Source organism: Dermacentor andersoni, chromosome 4 (assembly GCF_023375885.2).
Source record: "Dermacentor andersoni chromosome 4, qqDerAnde1_hic_scaffold, whole genome shotgun sequence".
NCBI lineage: Eukaryota > Metazoa > Arthropoda > Arachnida > Ixodida > Ixodidae > Dermacentor > Dermacentor andersoni.
Window position 1 is genome coordinate 79,290,692 of NC_092817.1, and position 22,114 is coordinate 79,312,805.

A 22,114-nucleotide genomic window follows, 5' to 3' on the forward strand; every position below is an offset into this window, starting at 1 on the left:
CAAAACACCCATAACTTCAGTTTTCCTCTATGCGCTTTGAGACATGTGCTACCGACGTGTTTAGAGAGGTCCAATGGTTGTCACTCTATCAGACATGAGCAGCCCAGTATACTCAACATGAGGAATTCAATCGTTTTCATTGGCGCTGAATTCAAACTGCAACGGTACTCTCGTAAATGCAAATGCGTTCGGGTTGCTATCAGTGATGGTCCCCGCGAGAGTGTGCAATTCACCGCTCCCGCAGCACTCAATGGCATTACTTCCACCGGTCTTAACCAAGGACATCCCCGCTTCTCTTCCCCTATGGCTGAGATGGATTCAACTACAGCGCTCAGTTAACTTGCATAATCATACGTTGCGGCCGAAGGTACTCCATTCCTCCGCCATCGTTGAACCTAAATTAGAGCAGTAGTTAGAGGCACTGTCTGCCATCGAGTCCAGACATAAAACTTCCAGCCTAACTCTGTATGCAAATGACCCCGTCAAACGGTAGCCGACGGCGGGACAGTGATTTTCATATCTATCACTATTCTTGCATCCTTGATGGAGACCCTTGTACAGGCTTCATGGGTCCGCGCCCCGCTGAAACCATTTATTGCTGTAGTTTGTCTTCATCACCATCAACGCTGCCTCAATTCACATCGTTGGAGAGAGACAGAGAACAGAGAGGGAGATGGCCGGGATGTAAACCAGAGAACTGTCTGGAGGTTACTTGAGCTTAAGTAAGTTCGGAAAGGTGTGTTTATTCTTCAAAGCTGCACAAAATTATTTTCACAAGAAAACTGCGCTTTCGCACCGTTTTTGTGCGCATCTCCACTAACGAATTTTTTTCCTTATTATTAAACGTCTCATTTATATCACTACACTCAATGGCCTGATAACTGTAGTATTACCAACTAAAGCAGTATTCTAAAGAAATATTGCCAAAGCCCCATTAAAGTTCCGGCCCATTTAGCGTGTTTCTTTCCTCAATCTGATGTTTCAATTTTAAGTTCATCTACTTCATCACTGGAACGTATGTAAATACGATATTTGAAAAAATATTGCAAAGCTACTCGACAGCATCCCCATGATGATGCCAATACCTCCGCAACATAACGTCTTATAATATTAATAATAAAAAATGAAGGCTGTGTGTTCGGCAAGACGTCCACACATGGGTGTACATTCCTGTCTTGTATTTCTATATTTTACACAGAAGAGAAATGTGAGTTGCCGATACCTAATATTTCGTACGATCGCACGAAAACGTAGAACAAAACACGAAGTAAAAAGCATAAATTGCGAGAGAACTGAAAGTTGGCCGAGTTGCTTATAATTCACGGTGAAACAACAATATGTGCAAAAGACGCAAAACATGCAGGAAGCAAACAAGGAAGCGCCGACTTACCGCTCAGTTTATTTCAGGGGTATTTATGTACAATATCCGCCTGAAATAAACCGAGGGACGGGCCAGCGCTTCTTTGCTACCTTGCTGTGTCCTTCGTCTTTCGTGCATGCTGCCGTTTTGCCATGAATTTACCAAACAGCAGGGGCCGAATTCAGAAATCTTTTCCTAGTAGGTGTTGTTTTTCATTGGTTGATCGCCTATACGTCCTACATCACTATCGGCTGGCACGAACGCATTTAGCGTAAGGACATTTTTTGAATACGGGCCCCAGAACCTAAATCGGACGGGGACGGCCCTATTGTCTCATTTAGTGTACTTGCTAGCAATGAAAGCACTGCGTATAAACATTTTATCTGCACTGTGGTATTGCAGCATTATATTATCCAAGGGTTAAAAAAAAAGTTAGCGGTAGAAAGCTTTATCGGGGCAAAGCTGGGGCCGTATAACGTAAAACTATTCCAATATGTTTTTATTCCAATCTCCTGACGTCAAATCTGCGTAACTGCCGACGCAAGCATCGGGTGGTGACTCGCAGGGTTGTCTGAAGAGACCAATCAAATGCTCCCGTTGTTCATAGGAGATCACTTTTGTTTGCTTGAAAAATGAATAACATGAATGCATTGAGCGGCTTCTCTTATCTAATTGGCTCAGTGAAGAGGAATTCGAAGGTGCCGAGCCACTGCACTGAATATCGATAACCGAATGAAGAGAGCGGTGCCGGCGCCTGCGATTGGTCCGCTTTCTCTTACTTAGCTTGTGGTGGCTCGTCGACAATCGCGGCGGCATGCAACGAAAGCTTAAGAATGACGCTAAAACGGATCCTCAGCAAAAAAGAGTTGGCAGAACGAGATCGTAAACGTGCCGGAAGTGCTCGAAAACGTTACACGGCCACGCAAAAAGATTTATTACACGCAAATGAACCCTTGTTCTCCGGCAGGGGCGAGTAGCCAGTGCCAGAGTGATCGGCGGCAGCCATCTTTTATTCCTTTCGGAACGGGGCAGCCTGCGGCTATTCAGAAAAAATTTCAGTTTCATTCGGCATATTAACGCATTGCTAATGCGTACGCAATGCGTACGCAGGAGACGAAAGATCTGATCAAGAAACGCCAAGGTATGAAAGCCTCTAACCCTACAGCTACAATAGAACTGGCAGAACTTTCTAAGTTAATCAACAAGCGTAAGACAGCGGACATAAGGAACTATAATATGGATAGAATTGAACAGGCTCTCAGGAACGGAGGAAACCTAAAAGCAGTGAAGAAGAAACTAGGAATAGGCAAGAATCAGATGTGTGCGTTAAGAGACAAAGCCGGCAATATCGTTACTAATATGGATGAGATAGTTCAAGCGGCTGAAGAGTTTTATAGAGATTTATACAGTACCAGTAACACCCACGACGATAAGGTGAGAGAGAATAGGCTAGAGGAACTTGAAATCCCACAAGTAACACCGGAAGAGGTAAAGAACGCCTTGGGAGCTATGCAAAGGGGGAAGGCAGCTGGGGAGGATCAGGTAACAGCAGATTTGTTGAAGGATGGTGGGAACACTGTCCTAGAAAGATTGGCCGCCCTATATACACAATACCTCATGACCTCGAATGTACCGGAATCTTGGAAGAACGCTAACATAATCTTAATCCATAAGAAAGGGGACGCCAAAGACTTGAAAAATTATAGACCGATCAGCTTACTGTCCGTTGCCTACAAAGTATTTACTAAGGTAATCGCAAATAGAATCAGGAATACCTTAGATTTCTGTCAACCAAAGGACCAGGCAGGATTCGGTAAAGGCTACTCAAAATAGACCATATTCACACAATCAATCAGGTGATAGAGAAATGTGGGGAATATAACCAACCCTTATATATAGCCTTCATTCATTACGAAAAAGCATTTGATTCAGTTGAAACCTCAGCAGTCATGAAGGCACTACGGAATCAGGGTGTAGATGAGCCATATGTAAAGATACTGAAAGATATCTATAGCGGTTCCACAGCCACCGTAATCCTCCACAAAGAAAGCAACAAAATCCCAATAAAGAAAGGCGTCAGACAGTGAGATACGATATCTCCAATGCTATTCACAGCATGTTTACAGGAGGTATTCAGAGACCTGGAGTGGGAAGAATTGGGGATAAAAGTTGATGGAGAATACCTTAGCCACTTGCGATTCGCTGATGATATTGCCTTGCTTAGTAACTCAGGAGACCAATTGCAATGCATGCTCACTGACCTGGAGAGGCAAAGCAGAAGGGTGGGTCTGAAAATTAATCTACAGAAAACTAAAGTAATGTTTAACAGTCTCGGAAGAGAACAGCAGTTTACGATAGGTAGCGAGGCACTGGAAGTGGTAAGGGAATACATCTACTTAGGGCAGGTAGTGACCATGGATCCGGATCATGAGACTGAAATAACCAGAAGAATAAGAATGGGCTGGGGTGCGTTTGGCAGGCATTCTCAAATCATGAACAGCAGGTTGCCACTATCCCTCAAGAGGAAAGTGTATAAGAGCTGTGTCTTACCAGTACTCACCTACGGGGCAGAAACCTGGAGGCTTACGAAAAGGGTTCTGCTGAAATTGAGGACGACGCAACGAGCTATGGAAAGAAGAATGATAGGTGCAACGTTAAGGGATATGGAAAGAGCAGATTGGGTGAGGGAACAAACGCGGGTAAATGACATCTTAGTTGAAATCAAGAAAAAGAAATGGGCATGGGCCGGACATGTAATGAGGAGGGAAGATAACCGATGGTCATTAAGGGTTACGGACTGGATTCCAAGGGAAGGGAAGCGTAGTAGGGGGCGGCAGAAAGTTAGGTGGGCGGATGACATTAAGACATTTGCAGGGACAACATGGCCACAATTACTACATGACCGGGGTAGTTGGAGAAGTATGGGAGAGGCCTTTGCCCTGCAGTGGGCGTAACTAGGCTGATGATGATGATGATGAATGCGTACGCATCACTTTGACGCGGTAAGGTTTTGCTGTTTTGTGACGTCGCGTGACGTCAAGGGAAAGAGGAATAGAAAGAGAAAAGAGGGAGAGAGTAGCACTGAGTGCACGTGGGAGGATGCGCAGAGACACTATAAGTGGTCTCTTAAACTGGTGCTCTTCAAGTAGTGCACGAATCACTTTTTGTGCCAGTGACTAATGTGGCCGTGGTCCGGGTATCTTTGACTCAGAGAACTGTCTCGAGTCCAATGGGTTTGAAGTTTTCCTGAGAGAGAGGCGTTGTACGTCGTAGCGAGAACAGGTACACAATAGGTGCTCGATGGTTTCCTCGCGCCTACGAGCTCAGTGGTTTTTCACAGTACCTGTATCTTGTATACTCAAACACGCTTACTCTTAATTTCTTCATTTTTGTTTTCATCAAGGTGACTACTTTAAGGTGATAATGTTCTGCAAGAAATTTTCCAAGCGAATTCTGCAGGAGAGAGCTTCTAACACTTTAGATTTATATATAGGTAATGTGAATACTGTGGTTTACTTGCAGAATATTTCCTCTCAATGAAAGCATTTTCCCTCTGAGAAATGGGTGAATGCCGGTGAGGAATGGTTGAGACTTTCTTTTTAATACTTTGAGGAAAGTATACAAACGAGTAGGTTAATTGATCGACGCTGTTTTCATAACATTATCGGCGCTATTCTATTTTAAATTACATGTTCTTAGGTAGCTTTTTTACCTTCATGTCGTTCATAGCAGCTGACCGACAGCTTGCAAAAAACGACGATTAGCTGCGTTGCAGCAACCTGCCTGCCGCGTAATGATCTAACAACCAAACAAATGTGTTTTCTTCGAGAACAACACATGTCCCATACTAAACGTAGGCGGAGTAAGGAGCTGCGTCGGTTCGCCTACGACATGTCTGCAAAAGTTCGTGGCAGCCGAAAGTTCAGGAACGAAGTGTCATTAAGCACATGTACATTATGATGAACTCGTGCCCTACTCCATCTAATTGTTTGTATCGACAGAACTCTCACTTTCAATGAAACTTTCGCACAATTGCTGAAAAAAAGAAATACAGTAGTGTGGCAGAAACTTCAAATCTAGTTTGTTACAATAGTATTAAACGTACCTATTATTTAAGCGTATATATGTAGTTGATAGGCTGCCTATTTGTTTGGGAATCTGTGAGATAAGGGATGCCCACGGCCTACTGCAAACATGAAGGTGTTTTTTCTTCAAGTTCAAATTTAAGTTTTACTGACTTGCTGTGCACAATGATAACATTATTAACGTGGTTTATTTCATCATTAGGTACTATAGTTATGAAAATGTCGGGGGTACCTACAAAAACAAAATATATGTAAATTAAGTGCAAAATAGGCATAGTAAGACAAATCAATAATATTTCAAAGCACAGCATAGCTATGGAAGATGCAGGAATATAGAATCAAAGCAAAGAACGCCAATTGTAACAAGATTTTACCTCTTGGCAGAATTATCATTAATATTAGGACGCATGCTCCGCTGCAATATCGGAACTCCTACTCAAAATTCATCACTCAATATACAAATTTGAGCTAATAATATCGCTTTCGCCTAATATTAGCACACAAGTAACGATTTCTTTTTACTCAACAAACCTAAAAATTGAGACATCAATAGCAATGATGGTGACTATTGGGGAATTACACGTTAAATAATAGGAAAGATCTTCATTGAATTTAAAGACATCAATGCTACTTCACCCCCATCTTCACTTTTCCTTTAAATTTACGACTTTGTTCAAGTTAAGGCGAGTATTGCTGGTATAACTGACAATAAGCGCCTGCTAGCATTACCATACTTCAGGGATGCAGCCAGGCGAACCTGTAAGCTCCTATAATATTGTGACTGGCATCAGAGTATGAAAAACAAAAGATAAAATGTATTTAGGTAACATATACAGAGAAAAGCCGAGATGGCGGAACTACAACCACACGAGTGCTTTTTCAATGCTCCTCTTGATCCCCTTGCTTGCGCCTTCTCGGATGTACGGGAAGGGCTTGTAACATGTTACCCCACCAGTGGGAGTGCCGTTTCGGTGCTTAGGGAAGGGAAAGGTTGTTGCCGGAGAAGCATGGCTTCAAACGGGTGACGTGCACGATATCACTAGGTGGTACGGACGATGACAAGCTACCGTCCCTCGGGGCGATCTCGAATGACTTCACTGAGCTGGTGCAGAGCTGTATAAGGGTCACAGTAGCGAGACAGAAGTTTCGAAGACAGGCCCACATAGCGGGATGGCGTCCAAAGAAGGACCAAAAGCCTGGAGAGAAGTTAACAGGTTTATGGTGGCTGCTGTAGCGGGCCTTTTGGGATATATCTGCGAGACAGACAGACGATGCCTTTCATTCTGGCGAGCTGTTTGAGTCCGAGCAACAGCATAGCGGACTTACGCTGTAGGAACGTCGGTATCTGATGGCAGGATAGTCTCAAAGGGCGACGTTGGCTGCGCCCAACAACAGGTGCAACAGAGAAAATCCGGCGTTCTCGTGGCGGGAGAAGTTTGACGGGAATGTCACAAATGGCGAAGTGCTGTCCCTGTTACGATGACCTGCGGAAAAGTACATAGAGGGCATCGTAGTCAACGTGCGATTAAGACGTTCGGTAAGTCCATTTGTTTGTGAGTGGTAGGCTGTGGTGAGCTTGTAAGGTGTGCAACACGACCGAAGGATGTCGTCAACGACTTTCGAAAGAAATGAACGACCACGATCGGTCAGCAGCTGTCGTGGTGCGCCATGGTAGAGAATGGCATCGTGTAGCAGAAAGTCCGCGATGTCAGTGGCACAGCTTGTCAGCAGTGCCCGGGTGATGGCATACAGTGTGGTGTAGTCAGTGGGCATGGCTATCCACTTGTTCGCCGTAAAAGAAGCTGGGATTGGTCGAACCAGATCTAGGCGCACGCGGTAGAACGGCACAGTTGGGATCTCGATAGGCTGAAGTGGACCGGCGGGCAACAAGGACGTGCGCTTGCGGCGCTGGCAGGACTCACAATTGTAAAGGCCTCGCCGGAAAAACCGACACCCCACCCGGTCGTATGTACGGGACACTCCGAGATGTCCAGCGATTGAGACATCGTATAGCTGTTGGAACACATTGGAACCGAGAGATGTAGGAAGTACAAGAAGAAAGTCTGAGCCGTCGGAGTTAGTATTGAGTCGATAGAGAATCCCATCACGGAGCGCAAACAGGTGGAGACATGGATCAGATTTGTGAGAGCGTAGCTCGTGGATAATGGAGCGCAAGTCTGTTCATTCAGCTGTGCCTTTTGGATATCGCTAACGTCAGAGACGGCGAGGACGCACGCGTGGGCATCATGAGCAGCGTAGTCAGGAGGATCCATGGGATGACGGGAGGGGCAGTCGGCATCACGGTGCATTCGGCCGGACTTGTAATTGACATCAAAGGTATACTCCTGAAGCTTCAATGCCCGGCGACCAAGTCGTCCAGTGAGGTCTTTAAGGGAGGACAACCAGCATAGTGCACGGTGGTCTGTGATGATCGAAAACGCACAGATAAACAAATATGGTCGAAATTTTGTGACCGCCCAAACTAAAGCAAGGCTTTCCGGTTAAGTGATCAAAACCTTGCGCTCTGAAGGGGAGAGGAGTCGACTGGTATAGGTGATGGCACGGTCTTGTCCGTGTTGCCGCTGGACAAGTACAGCGCCGATGTCGTGCCCGCTGGCGTCGGTGGAAGCTTAAGTGGCCGCGGACGAGTCAGAGTAGGATGTTCGCCAACATGACCGTATCATCTCATCGGTTCTTTTCTTACTTACATGCTCGTAGATCGCCAACCACTGTTCAATGCCGGCATCATCAGTTCCACAAAACGTGCCTGGGTCTTTTGGCTGGGCAAAGACAACAGTTCACGTTGCCACTACTGCTACGGGAAACCCGCCGTGGTTGCTCAGTGGCTATGGTGTTGGGCTGCTGAGCACGAGGCCGCGGAATCGAATCTCGGCCACGGCGGCCGCATTTCGATGGGGGCGAAATGTGAAAACACCCGTGTGCTTAGATTTAGGTGCACGTTAAAGAACCCCAGGTGGTCGAAATTCCCGGAGTCCTCCACTACGGCGTGCCTCATAATCAGAAAGTGGTTTTGGCACGTAAAACCCCATAATTAATTAATTATTGCTACGGGAACCGTTTCTTCTGTCATTGCGGGAAGAGCGAGGTGTCGGTCACTGCGGAGCTCCGTGGTATCGAGTTGGCACCCCGCAGCTCCACCAAAAATGTGACGGGGATAAGACTATGCAAAACAAAAGGTAAAATGTATACAGAGAGAAGCCGAGATGGCGGAACAACAACCACACGAGCGCTTTTTCGATCCTCGTCTTCATACCCTTGCTTGCGCCTTCTTCAATGTATGAAAATGGCTTCTAACAATATCCGTCTGATTTAGAGCCTAACCGCGAGCACCAGCGTCGTCCACTGTGAACAAGTACTCGTACATAACAGGCTATGCTACTCATAAACTAGATTACCAACCAGCTCCGTTAGCCGCACGTACCTAAATGTGTAAAAAACTTTTCATCAACTCTGTTAGCTCAAGAACGGCGCCCTAGAAATCCCTACGAGTACCGTTTCTTAAAGGCAAGCCCTGTGTGTTCGTGGATTGCTGTTGCTACTTGAGAAAGAAGGGGAAAGTTGCAACGCACTCAGTACCAACATATGCACTGCAAAATCTCTCATTAACATAGCAATGACATTTCGGATATTCTTGTGTTTTTATTTCTCACCAGATCACCTAATCTAGCCGAACTATAATGTTGTCTTCATGGGATGTTATTCGTGGTGTGTCAATTAAAAAATAAATTCGATGGTCTTGCGAGCCAAAGCCCGGTGTGATTATGAAGCACGCCTTAGTGCCTCATAATCATACTGGATTATTTGTGACCCCGTAACTGCGTTTCTTTAACGTGCGCCCAACATGTGGTAAACGGGTGAAAACAGTAATGATCTTACACAATACAGCCACCTAAACTCAAAAGCTCATACATAAAGAACTGTTGAGATTAGCGTTATTGGTCCTGTTCTTTTCCTAAAAGTCGCATCAAGCCACCCACACTTCTTTTAACTCTAGATATAGCTCATGCAAGCAGTGCTCCACTCTAAAGAAGCAACACAACCATTTCGAATACGCAATAAATCCTATTATTCTCGCTAATCGTCAATACCGTCTTGCACTGTCACGCTAAGTTACATGTAGAGTTACATTTTTTTAACTTTCCTACAAGCAAGGGTTATCTTTCAGTAAGGGCAGAAACCCGCATTTTGTCGATAATTTGTCCAAAAGAAGTGGGCACCTGCTAACTACCTGATTTCTCCCGGTCAGAAACAAATATTCCATGCTTAGCTTATTAACACCATAGCATTTGGATTATTACTGTTACTATAAATAATAATATTATTATTAGGAATACTGTTGTAATTAGTACTATTGTAATTATTGCTATTTGATCTTAAGATATACATTCTGTTGAAAGACAGGAAAAGAAAATAAGCAACAGGCGGGCAACTGTAGCCGACAGTGGCACAACGCTTTCCTCTTCTTTAAAAAGAAGGGGAAAGCGTTGTGCAGGAAAGGGGAAAGCATTATCAGAAGCGTTGTGCGAAGGGGAAAGCGTTATCCGAACAAATAAATCGTAGATAGAAAGGAGGAACCCGCCGTGGTTGCTCAGTGGCTATGGTGTTGGGCTGCTGAGCACGAGGCCGCGGGATCGAATCCCGGCCACGGTGGCCGCATTTCGATGGGGGCGAAATGCGAAAACACCCGTGTGCTTAGATTTAGGTGCACGTTAAAGAACCCCAGGTGGTCGAAATTTCCGGAGTCCTCCGCTACGGCGTGCCTCATAATCAGAAAGTGGTTTTGGCACGTAAAACCCCACAATTTTAGAAAGAAGGGAATTAAAGACGAAAGAAAGGGCAAGAAGTCAACAGATCACGGACAAAGTAAAGGAGCGACAAAGAGCAATGTAGGGCAGCTATAACAGAAAAAAAAAAACGACGTAGCACGCAGTAATTAAAAAAGAAGGTTATCAAAAAAAAAAAAAAAAGCAGAACCTCGTGACTCGTGAAGAAAAGGCGCACACCAAAGGGAAAGCCAAGTCACTTTTAAGTAGAAAATTCAGCAGGTCGCGTTGAGACCTCGTTGCGTCGACGCGCATAACAACTGGGAGACGGGAATAATGACGGGTCGTACACCGCAGGCCAATGAGACGATAGTCCATCGGTAGCGACGTGCGCGGCACAAGGAAAGCAGGACATCACAATACAATGTGCTCCAGTGTCTCACATGAACCATAGAATTACTAGAGGGAACTGTGGCGCTCGTGTCAGCGGGAGCTGCAAGCAAGGCAGTTCAGCCATCATGGGAGTGATGGTTACTATATGGATTTGCGTGTATTTCGTACTTCTGGCTTTAAAGGTCTTCGAGATTTTGCGAGGCGATTATTTTTAAGAAATCGCTGCGTTATCAACACTTAAACATTACTGAAACTGTCCGACGGCAGGATTCGAACAAAGGACCTCCCACACAGAAGACCGATATTGTAAACATTACGCCACGCACGCACAGGCAAGCGGAAACACTGCAGTTAGCAACCATTACGCGGGCTTGCAGAGTCTTATTACCTTCTGCATTAAAAAAAAAGAAGTATGAATTGCTTTGAAGTTTCGTCGAATTTAAGCCCAGATAAAGCGAAATAAACGAAGCCGCAAGAACGTCTGAAGGCCCGAGCCCGTGAATCAGACAAACCCATCATTACTATGGTGGATGAACAATATCGCAGCGCCAGAGTTCCCCCTAGTAACTATAGGAAAATCTATGACATGGACCACAAGAAGCACACGACATACTGTCAACAAGTCCTCGTTGACAAACGCGTTCACACACCAGGAAAGGGGAAAGGTAAAAGGGGGAAGGGAAGACCAGGGGTGCTATAACCGAGAGCTATTCCAAACTGTTTTTATTCCATTTGTGCAATCAGCGCTTCACGATTGCTTAAAGCTCTTTTCGGGCCGCACCCCCTTTGGCCTGTCTGTCAGGCGACGTCACGAAAACCGCGAAATCTTCCCATTTCATATGACGTGCACACACTTATTAGGCCTGATTAAACAGAAAAAGAAGAGAGATTTCTTACAATTTTAACGCCTCACCATTAACCTTTCGCGATTGGTCAAAAGGTTTTCGGGCTGCACCCAATTCGGCTACAAGTCATGCGACGTCACAAAGCCGCTAAAGCTCACCACGTTAAAGCGACGTGTACACATTAGAGATGCGTTAATATGCCGAACAAAACCGAACTGCTTTTTCGGAATAGCAGAAGACAGCATAGACAGCGAATACTATATAGAAGACGTCTGCCTGCCAATCCCTCTGGCAATGGCCACTTGTAGCCGCCGGGGAGAACGGCTTTGCTTGCGTATACTACAAAAAATTGCGAGCAGTATAATGTTTTACAGCCCCTTACACGCGTATACGACATCGCTTTGCCAACTTTCGTTTGCTGAGGATTCGTTTTAGTGACATTTCTAACCTTCCGTTGCACGGCACCGCGATTTTCGACCAGACACCACAAGCTAAGCAAGGGGAAGCGGGCCTATCGCAGACGCCGGCACCACCCTCCACATCCGGTTATCAACTTTCACTGCGCTAGTTCGACCCCGCCGATACCCTCTCCACTTCTGCGTGCTCCTTGCCTTTTGTCAGCCAATAAGGTACGTAAAACCTGCAAAGGTAAGCAATGCTATTCGCTTTAAGAACAAACAAAAGTGACCTCCTATAAATGAGGACAGCGTTTGATTGGGCGGTTCAAACAACATTGCGGATCCCCGCCCGATGTTTGCGTCAGTGGTCACGTAATTTTTACGTCTGTCGATTGGAATAAAAACATATTGGAATAATTTTACGTTATTGGGCCCCACAACACAGCCAACTCTGGTGGACAACCACCCAGCAAATAGTCGCAGGTGTGTATAGCAAACTACTCAACATCTGGCGCATGCTTCATACAATAAAGGATGAAGATATCAAGAGAAACAAAAAGGGGGTTAGCGTGAGGGTTTGTTTATCTGGCGCGTGTCACTTCATCTGCTGACTGTCTTCGCAGCTTTTCGTAACTTGGTGAACCATTTTCTCCTTATGCTACTGCGAATTTCCTACAGCTCAATTTCTCATTTGTTGTATAATTGTTCCTATCATCGTAGTGCGTATTCTCTTCAACGCAGAGATATTATGCAGCAGCTACACTGCTATTAAATCTACAACAGTTTCTAAACTGGTAATGGCGCACTTTAAATGTGACGTGCTAATTAGAGTGACATTTTTGAATTACCTAGACGTGCACTAGCAGTTATAAGAAATTATCATACGCACACAACTTTCGTGTTCGTCTACTTTGATGATATAGACAAGTTCTGCTACATCCCAGTTCTGTCTTCCTTTTGATTGATTGAACTGCAAATGAGTTTCGCTGTCTGCTGCAAGCTACGTAACAACGTATTGATAATCGCTTGCATAATCAATGAAACTCTAGTGCATTTCTTTGTGCAGAGATGGGAAAAAGAGCTAATCAATAAATTCACCACAGTGAAGAGCAAGGAGAGGTGCTGCAATGCCTCGATACGATTACGCCGTTCGTAAAAGTAAACTAGAGAGGTTCTTTCCGAAGGCTTCCCTGCTCGTTACCTTTCCAGAATTTTTCCCCTAAATGGTTGTATAAAATTAAATTAAGTAGCTAGTTGGCTCTGGAAAACGCACAACGCATGAAAGTTACTGACGATTAGTTAAAGCACCGCGAATATGTTCTCTATGTTCTACGCGCTGTCCCCTTAATATGCATCTCGTGAGAAAGCAATGAACGTCAATCTGCAAAAATGAGCGAATGCCATCATTAACAAAGTCATTACTGAAATGACACCAATTTGGGGGAAAAGGAGCGAGAACGTGTCAAAAAAACACAGAAGCTCATGTCCTGTATTTGGCAGTTCGCTTATTGTGAAGCTATTAAATTTGCCACTTTAGAAGAAAGAAAGAAAGGACGGTGATGTAAAAAAGAAAGCCCCAAGGCCATGGTTAACAACAATGACGACATCCAGACGCAATCGGAGATGGTCGTTGTGTTCCATGGTCTTGCGCTTTTTTTCGGCCATGCACTCAAGGAGGACTATTTCACCGTACGAAGTCGTCGGCTCGTCGTAGGCAGTCATGAAAAGTATTTTATATTTCTCGGTTTGTTCCAAAGGCGGAGACGCTGTCAGTAGTCAGGAGAGCGTAGGCGTAGACGCTGTACGGGGTGTCGTATAGGCGGACGTTTGGTTTGCACGCAGAGACAGTATCCTTTGTTGTAGATGCTGGCGTAATCACTCGCTGTAACGCTCGACACTTATACTATAGGCAGTCTGCGAGAACTGGAACACTTTCATGGTTAATGTGAAAAGTAGGCGACAGTTATATATACGGCGAGACGACGGAATCGCACTGGCACCTAGCCACTTTGCTTCAATGGCTCCTGCACTGCTGCCGCGAGCGTAATCCATTAGCTCGGTCTAAAAGCCAACACTTTCCATTGCGCAACGCCCCGTCGACGCCCGACAAGAGGAGCCTTTCGGTCTTATCGCTTGAGCAAGCATGTTTTTTACTGCTCGAGCTTTGTGGCCAAGTCAGCTCGAAAGTCAGCTCACTTTTCGGCTTTGCCAAATCACATAGCTTCTACTGAGCGGCTCACATCTCTTTCTGTCTTGACACGTTCTTCTCCCTCTTTTTTTCGTGCGAATAGAGATGTCTGTTTTCATGCCGCTTATTTTTCGACGATGATTTTTCGAAGTTCCTCCACAGCTGTTCATCAGAAAGGCTCGCCAGAAGCTTGCAGAGATTGACGCATCCTTGATACGATTGCAAGTGTTCACCCTGATATTTGCGTACAAGTGCAACGACGACTTCATTGATTGCTTTGTATATTTTTTTCTTTACACTTCTGTTTCGTACTGCTTAGTCGGCATCTGTGATTCCATTATGTCCGAGGTCACGCACTTGCACGCGTAGATGATGACGCAGCAACAGGATTGAATGAGAAGACCTTCAAGCGCCCAAGAGCGCTCGCTTCCCGACTGATACGCCGTCCCACCCGCTTTCACCTGCGACAGAAGTAACTGTACGCCTGTAATGCTGACACCGCGACTCTGTCATCGCTACGTACAATGCCTAGAGCACCATGCTGGAAATAGGTACAGAAGATATGAGTGCGGAAGGGAGCGTATAGGATCGAGCTAGTTTGTGGTCCATGAGGAGTGAGCGACACTTCGTGATGCTACGAAGACCTGAAAAAATTTTCTTTCTCGAGAATAGGCTTAAGTGGTATTCGCCCAGTACGCTTTTCATATATATATATATATATATACATATATATATATATATATACAAACGAGCAACTGGTTAGGCGTTTTATAGATATTGTGTTCAAGGATGCGTTCAGTGATGAATGTGTGGGGCTGGAGAGCCCATATATATTGAAAAACGATGACGCAGGCTTGAGGAAAATATTTTCGTCGCTGGTGTTTTTTCCCGCAAGAAGACATTCCAGCATTTTCGCTTGCGGGCTCAAATTGACTTGTACATGTATGCCTCGCGAATAAACTAACAGGTCGTCGTCGTCGTCGTCGTTGTTGTTGCTGTTGTTGTTGTTGTTTTGCGTCGTATGAAGCATCAACGAAAGTGGCGCTTCTTACTCTTACGCCTTCTTTGTGACAAAGCCGATGGTAAAATCAAACCATATGACTACGCTTCTTAGCGTAGTGCAAGAAATTGTCTCTGTACAGAATAACAGTTCGATCTACGAGAGCGACGAACTGCATGCGGCAACCTTCTGTTTATTTTTACACACGCGCAGCTATTTTCGTCCATTGTGTAATTACTTACTAGAGCCCTACGCTTACAAGGCGCACATTAGATGCAGTTTTTCTCTGTAATTTACTCGCTTGCTCTGCTCAAGGGCTCATGAGTTGAGAAGATGCTCCGCTTACTTTTCCCATCTTAACTTGCACGGCTTGTGCAGCTGCATGTGTCAAGTTCTTACTGATACCTCATGATTCACTTTCCACGGGGCAAGTTAGCCAGGGATAAGGAAACCCAATCTAATTTCAAGCATGATCACTGTGCAGAAAAAATTTATTATGGGATCTTGCATCCTCTTTCCAGCGGAAAGTTCTTTAAAGCAGATATTTTTTGGGGGGAGATAAGCGAGCGGGAACCTCGCTTTTTCATTAAAAGCAGCAGTGGTGCTTAATTTGCCGACGTTCCTTGCTAGATTATGAAGCGTGTACTCAACACAATCCCTTGATCCCACAACTAAAGCTGGGAACAAGTATCATCATCGTGGCCTTCCGTCATCATACTTTTGCTTTCTAGATGGAAATGCCTTTTTAAACGCGCTTCCGCGTCTTGGTACAAAGAGAAAGGCAAAACGGAACTAGTGCTGACCCTGTTGAAGAAACTATTTTTTCTTATGCCTTACCATGCACGAGGCGTGATTAATGAGGGCTTTCGCAAACTCCCACGACAGTGCTATGTCACCGTGATTTCCAGCAGTCTGTGCAAGCAGCAGACCAAAGGCGCTTTTACTTTTCCCGCGTGCACTGATCCCTTTCTCACAGGCGCGACTTCGCCGTGTCTCTAAGTCTGTCTCTCTCTCTCTCTTTCGTCGACGCATCTCACATGCATCCTTTCTGAGTGTATTCCAGTCCAACAATACTCTGTACTCTTCTTGTTTAGCTTGTATCGTATCTATGCTTGACTTCATAATACAGCCTTAGCTTCCCAAAATCCCTCGTAGATTAATTAAATCGCGTATTGGCTTAAATGCTTTTAAAAGTTAATTAAGAGAAGATTACGTTACATATCCTTACTGAAAGAAAGGGCTGCCCGCGCAAACGTATGAAAGGGGGTGAGCTTCCATTCTTACCGCTAGCTTTAAACATATTGACGCTAATTCTGCATCGATCAGTGTATCGTCGTTGACGACCAAAGACAACCATGAAGCTGTGTTTCGAATACTGCGAAATGACACGAAAATTGAGGATGCAGCGCAATCTCTCCGTTTGTGCAAACAAAAGCAGCATTTAATACATCAGGAGATTGTCAGTTTCTCCACGTGCACAGAGGTCCTGCTTCTGGCATCCAAATGGGATGTCAATGCGATTAGACTCATTTGAGAACTCTTATCCACTTTGCGGTATGTACCTAACCTATTTCACATATGCAACGACTTAAGTTTCCTACTAACTTGAGCCACTACGTATTTGCTTGCTGCTGTCCTGCCCAGCAGACAACATCGGACACTACATGGTTCCCGAATAGACAACTTGCATATGGCTGCTCTCTGGCCTAGCAGACAGGTCATGTGCCAAGATGAAACAAGGGGTGCGTGTAACCTTGCATGGAAAACAGCTATAGTGCCCCCCCCCCGCAACAGACAACCTCCGCGTTCAGCGCAGCCGCTTCATCGATACCCATTGTTGCAAAGTTGCATTTCAGAATACTATAGGCAATGTGGGGGGCTTATACGGAGTTTTAAATTGGGGTAAGTGATTGCAACAACATGTACTGACGCGTGATATCATTCGGTATTGCGGATATTAGCCAGATTGTCAATACGTATGACTGCCGATGTGCCCATAAGATTTGTGTTATTCACGGATGAGATAAGGTTTATGGTATGGGTATGCACAAATCATAAAAATTGCACAGCCATCAAAAGAAAGGTTGCTAATAGCATTAACGTCGCCAATTATCTCCCAAAATTGATGCGGCGGGAACGTTCTTGAAATAATATAATTTGTTTGTTTCGTTGTATTGACGTGTGCTTAGTAAAATAAATATTCTTTCTGTCCGCACCCTTTAAAAAAGAGCGATAATGTTAATTTTTCAAATTTTTAGCAGGTTTTTTGTGTAACGTATATGCTTGTTAGAGGTCACTAAACTTAATGGAAAGCTTCGGCTTCCGCTGGGCCTATAGCTCCACTCTTGAAGACTCGCATCCGTGATACATTTCTTTCCGTGGCACTGCCAGAGTTCTGCTCGTGAACAAAATAGGAGGCGAGTCAAATCTTAACATTGTCGATACGCTAATAAAACGTTGCACGTATGTTGCGTATGTCCGGCCTTGAACATATCAAGGCATCACTATGGTGACAACAATCGAAGATGTCTCCGCATCCTACGCGGTGTGTCGCACCGTACTTGCAAATCCAGGTAACTAGCGAAGCTCCGAGGAAACAAGTTTTGGTAGCGTTTGTGTTTCTAAAATTTACGCGGTACGATTTTCTAAGCGTTCTTTACCTGTCACCTGGGCAAAGTGCTTACAAAATAAAGAACTGTAAAGACTGTAATCGAGAACACCGTTAGCCTGATGTGGTCGATAAAAATACCTGGTGACAGTGGCCGCGAAAATGCCACCATCAACTAGACGCACGCGACAGGTTGGAAACATGTACGCACCCTAGCGAAAATTTCCAATAGAAATCCAATAGCCTATTGGCAATCCGATCGCCAATTCAATTGGCAATCCAAACCGATGCTTGTCTGTAACCACAGCGCTGGGGAGGAACAACATGAATCCATAGAGTCGCGGTCGCTTAGGAGGAAGCTTTAGCTCGTGTTCTCTTATCTAAATACATCTAAAAGGAGAATTAGTTTTTCTCGCCATCCACTGCACCAAATTTAACAAGGCTTGTTGCATTTAAAAGACAAACTTAACATCTAGTGACAGTTAAATGGTTTGGAATTTTTTATTTAGGTCATCAATCTTTTATTATATATTGGCACAAATTGCATCTTTTCAGAAAACGAAACTGTCAAGTTTACAACTCTGTGACTCAGCAATGAAAAATGATATCACCATTATGTGAATTGGATCTCATAGTACATCTAAAGCGGACCTAAATTGATATGTTACACATAAATCTGAAAAAAATTTAGTAATATATAAATGCAGCTTTTACAGGACCCTTTTACACAACATAACAAATTCACGTAAGATATAAATTGACATATCGAATTTGTCCGCTTTAAATGATCTAATATATGCAATATACAGAACCGCGATATGTGCTTTTGATGAAGAACTATTAATTTGTAAATTTTGTGCTTCTATTGTTCTCGAACTTTCAAATTAAATTCTTTTAACGAAATTCAGGCCTTCTATCCCGCAATAACATCCAGAAATCACTAGAATTTAACTTTCTCTCTGAAGTGCAACAAACTTCATTAAAATTCATCCAGGGGTTACCTCAGAAAAACGTTTCTGCGTTCTACATGTGCAGCTACAGCTTCCTCTTAAGATGCAGTTTGAATTCGATTCCGAAAGGTATATCTTGTAGCCGACTACACCACAGGATAGCCCGTTGACTTTCAAGCATCTGAAATCACATGAATTACACAGGAAATACGTTAAAATCACAGTAATTCGCAATGACACCGCTACCTTTCCAAGCTGCCGCTGGGCGAAAACGGAATCCGCAAATAGCAGTGCGCGGTTAAAGGCTACGTTCTATCTCGCCAGTAAAACGGTCTATAGGAATATATAAAAAAAAAACAAGATGAATAATGGCGGCGAACAGAGGTAGCGACAGTGATTGTGGCCTGCATTAAATCCGCTTTAAACCTTTCAATGCTGTCTTCAAGAAATAAACTACCATGAATCTGAATTTGCATAAACTATCCCTACTGAAAAATCCATAAGCCCTATAACTCCGACATCCAATAATCCGATATCAAACACATAGGATCCCATTCAAGGACCCGTTTTTGTTATATTTCATATGATGTTATTGGATATGGGAGTTACGGGAAATACGAGTTTTTCTTTTTCTTTCTCTTTTTTTTTTTTTTTTGCTGTGGGGATATTACTATGACCCCACTCGTGACTACCACTGAATGTGATCCTCGAACATGCAAATCCTTGCGTAGAAATCATGCAGGTAGAATTATGTGCTCGCCACTCCAACACAATCATACACCTACATTCATTCCTTGCAAAATTATTCGCGAGTGGAACCGCAGATCACTTCAACAATGCAACACATAAGCTGCAGTGTTTTTAACCTTGTGCTATGCTAGTGCATTGTATATTTCTATATGTGCTAGTGTGTGTTGTATTCTGTAGTTTTTTTTTTAATATTTGTGTCTTATACTGGTCCTGTGGTTGCATTTCCCCCTCTATAATACACTAGTAGCCCGGCGGTAATATAAATAAATAAGTAAATGAATAAATAAATAAATACCTAAGTAAATAAATAAATGAATAAATAAATAAATACATATTGCAGGTCCAGCCCACATGTTGGAATATGAGAAAGAAATATTTTGGGAAGCATTTAAATAAATGCCATGCAATTGATTATATTTTTCCCAGCGTTTTGGCCCTTAGAGACTATACCTGCCTGCCAGTGAAGGCGGCAAAATGCGGCGAGACCAGCACCACGTGACTCACATGAACACGAATTATACTGTCTCCAGGATTGGCTCCTTGTGCTATGACACTGAATTCAATGTCGACACACCGACTAGAGCGGTACGATTCTAGAGACAGTGCAACAGTGAATTGCACTTTGCTCGGTGAAAGACCGACCATGCAGATGCGCCAAACCCCAGACCCTAGAAAAGTAGGCATAGGAAAGTTTGCTTTAATAAACTAATTCTGTTTATCAGAACGTATGTCTGTTGCAACCAGAATATTTAGATATCATTTGTTTTATCACTGCGTCATTCCGTAGAAAAGGAGACCAGCAGGAAGGACACCTGTAAGGGTAGTACAAAGATGATCATGCTGTCCTGTGTATGAACCATTCGGCTAGACAGCAGCACCTAGCCACGGTCAGCAAAGCTTGAGAGGATTTCCAAGAAAGCTTTGTTCTACTAAATAAATAAATAAATAAATAAATAAATAAATAAATACAACACTGATAGCTGCAGCCGCGTCGTGAAGGGTGTGCGCGCTTTGTTATCTTTCGCATTGCAACACCATGGGCGCTATAACGTAAAACTATTCCAAACTTTTCTATTCCAATTCTGCTATCAGCCCTCCACGATTGGTGAGAAACTTTTTTCGACCACCCCCACTTCACCTGTCTGTCACGCGACGTCACGAAAACCGCGATACCTCCCCATCTGATATGATGTGTACACACTGATTATGCATGATTTGACAGAAAAAAGAAAAACAGTAATTTCTGATTCGACCCCTTTTCGCCATTAGCCCTCGGCTATTGGTAAAACGTTTTCGGGCTGCCCCCACTTCACCTGCCTGTCGCGCGACGTCACGAAACCGCAAGAACTCACCGCGTCAAAGTGACGTGTACGCGATAAAGATGCATTAATATGCCGAACAAAACTGAATTTTCTTCGGAATAGCCGCAGGCTGCCCCGTTCCGAAAGGAATAAAACATAGCTGCCGCCGATCGCTGAGACGCTGGCTACTCGCACCTGCCGGAGAGCATGGGTGTATTTGCGTATAATAAAACTTCTTGCGTGGCCGTGTAACGTTTTCGAGCACTTTCGGCACGTTTACCACCTCATTCTGCCAACTCTTCTTTGCTGAGGGTCCGTTTTAGCGTCATTCTTGAGCTTCCGTTGCATGCCGCCGCGATTTTCGACCAGCCACCGCAAGTCAAGTAAGGGAAAGCCGACCAATCGTAGACGCCGGCACCACCCTCTTCATCCGGTTATCGACTTTCAGTGCAGTGGCTCGGCCCCATCGAATCTCTCTCCACTTGAGCGTTCTCCTCGCCTCTTGTCGGCCAATTAGATACGACAAGCCGCTCAGTGTAGGCAATGTTATTCGTTTTTCAAGCAAACAAAAGTGACCTCCTATGAACGAGGAGAGCGTGTGATTGGTCTGTTCAGACAACCCTGCGGGTGACCGCCCGATGCTTGCGTTGGCGGTTACGCAAATTTGACGTCAAGAGATTGGAATAGAAACATATTGGAATAGTTTTACGTTATAGGGCCCCATCTTGCAGCTCTAGTGAACACCTCCCATTGAGCTTCTCTGGCTAACTTCTTCTCTTTGGATAAGTTAGACGGTATTTTCTTATATTTTCTTAGTTTCTTATATACCCGGCAGAAGGTGAGCACGCAATTACCATCTTGCTGAGAAGCAGGCCCGCTCATTTCTATATAGTTGTACACAACTTAATATGCACTTTCCCAATTAACTACAATACCACACTTGTATGATTAGTCATAATTGGGCAGCTGAATGTCCCCAACAAGGAGATTACTGGCGAATGTTCAACATTGAACGGGAGCGATTTGCACTTGCTTGTTTCTTCTTGAAAATTTTTGAAAAGAAAATGATCCACCTTCCATTTCCCCCTTTTTTTTTTTACTCCTCAGTGCGTGATTGTCGTGACACCCTGTATAACATACAGGTTCGTGCGTGAAAACGTTGCCGGCATCCATACGTTATACAAAGATGTAACGAGCGTTCCGGCGTGAAGCAAAAAACGACGTTTCTAACAAAGCTGTTGTCCTTAACATAACACCCAGTGCCCTTTCGCGCGCTCGTCGGATCTAAACACGGCAACGTGCGCCTTTGTTGACGTTTCCCACAGCACAATTATCCCTCGGTGCACATCACACGGATACCCGCGCCGTGCAGGCCACCGCGCCTTGCCCAAATGTTTATCCAAGTCGCAGCAGCGTCGGGTGCAGCTTGCTTGCCGTAGTCCGATGCCTAGC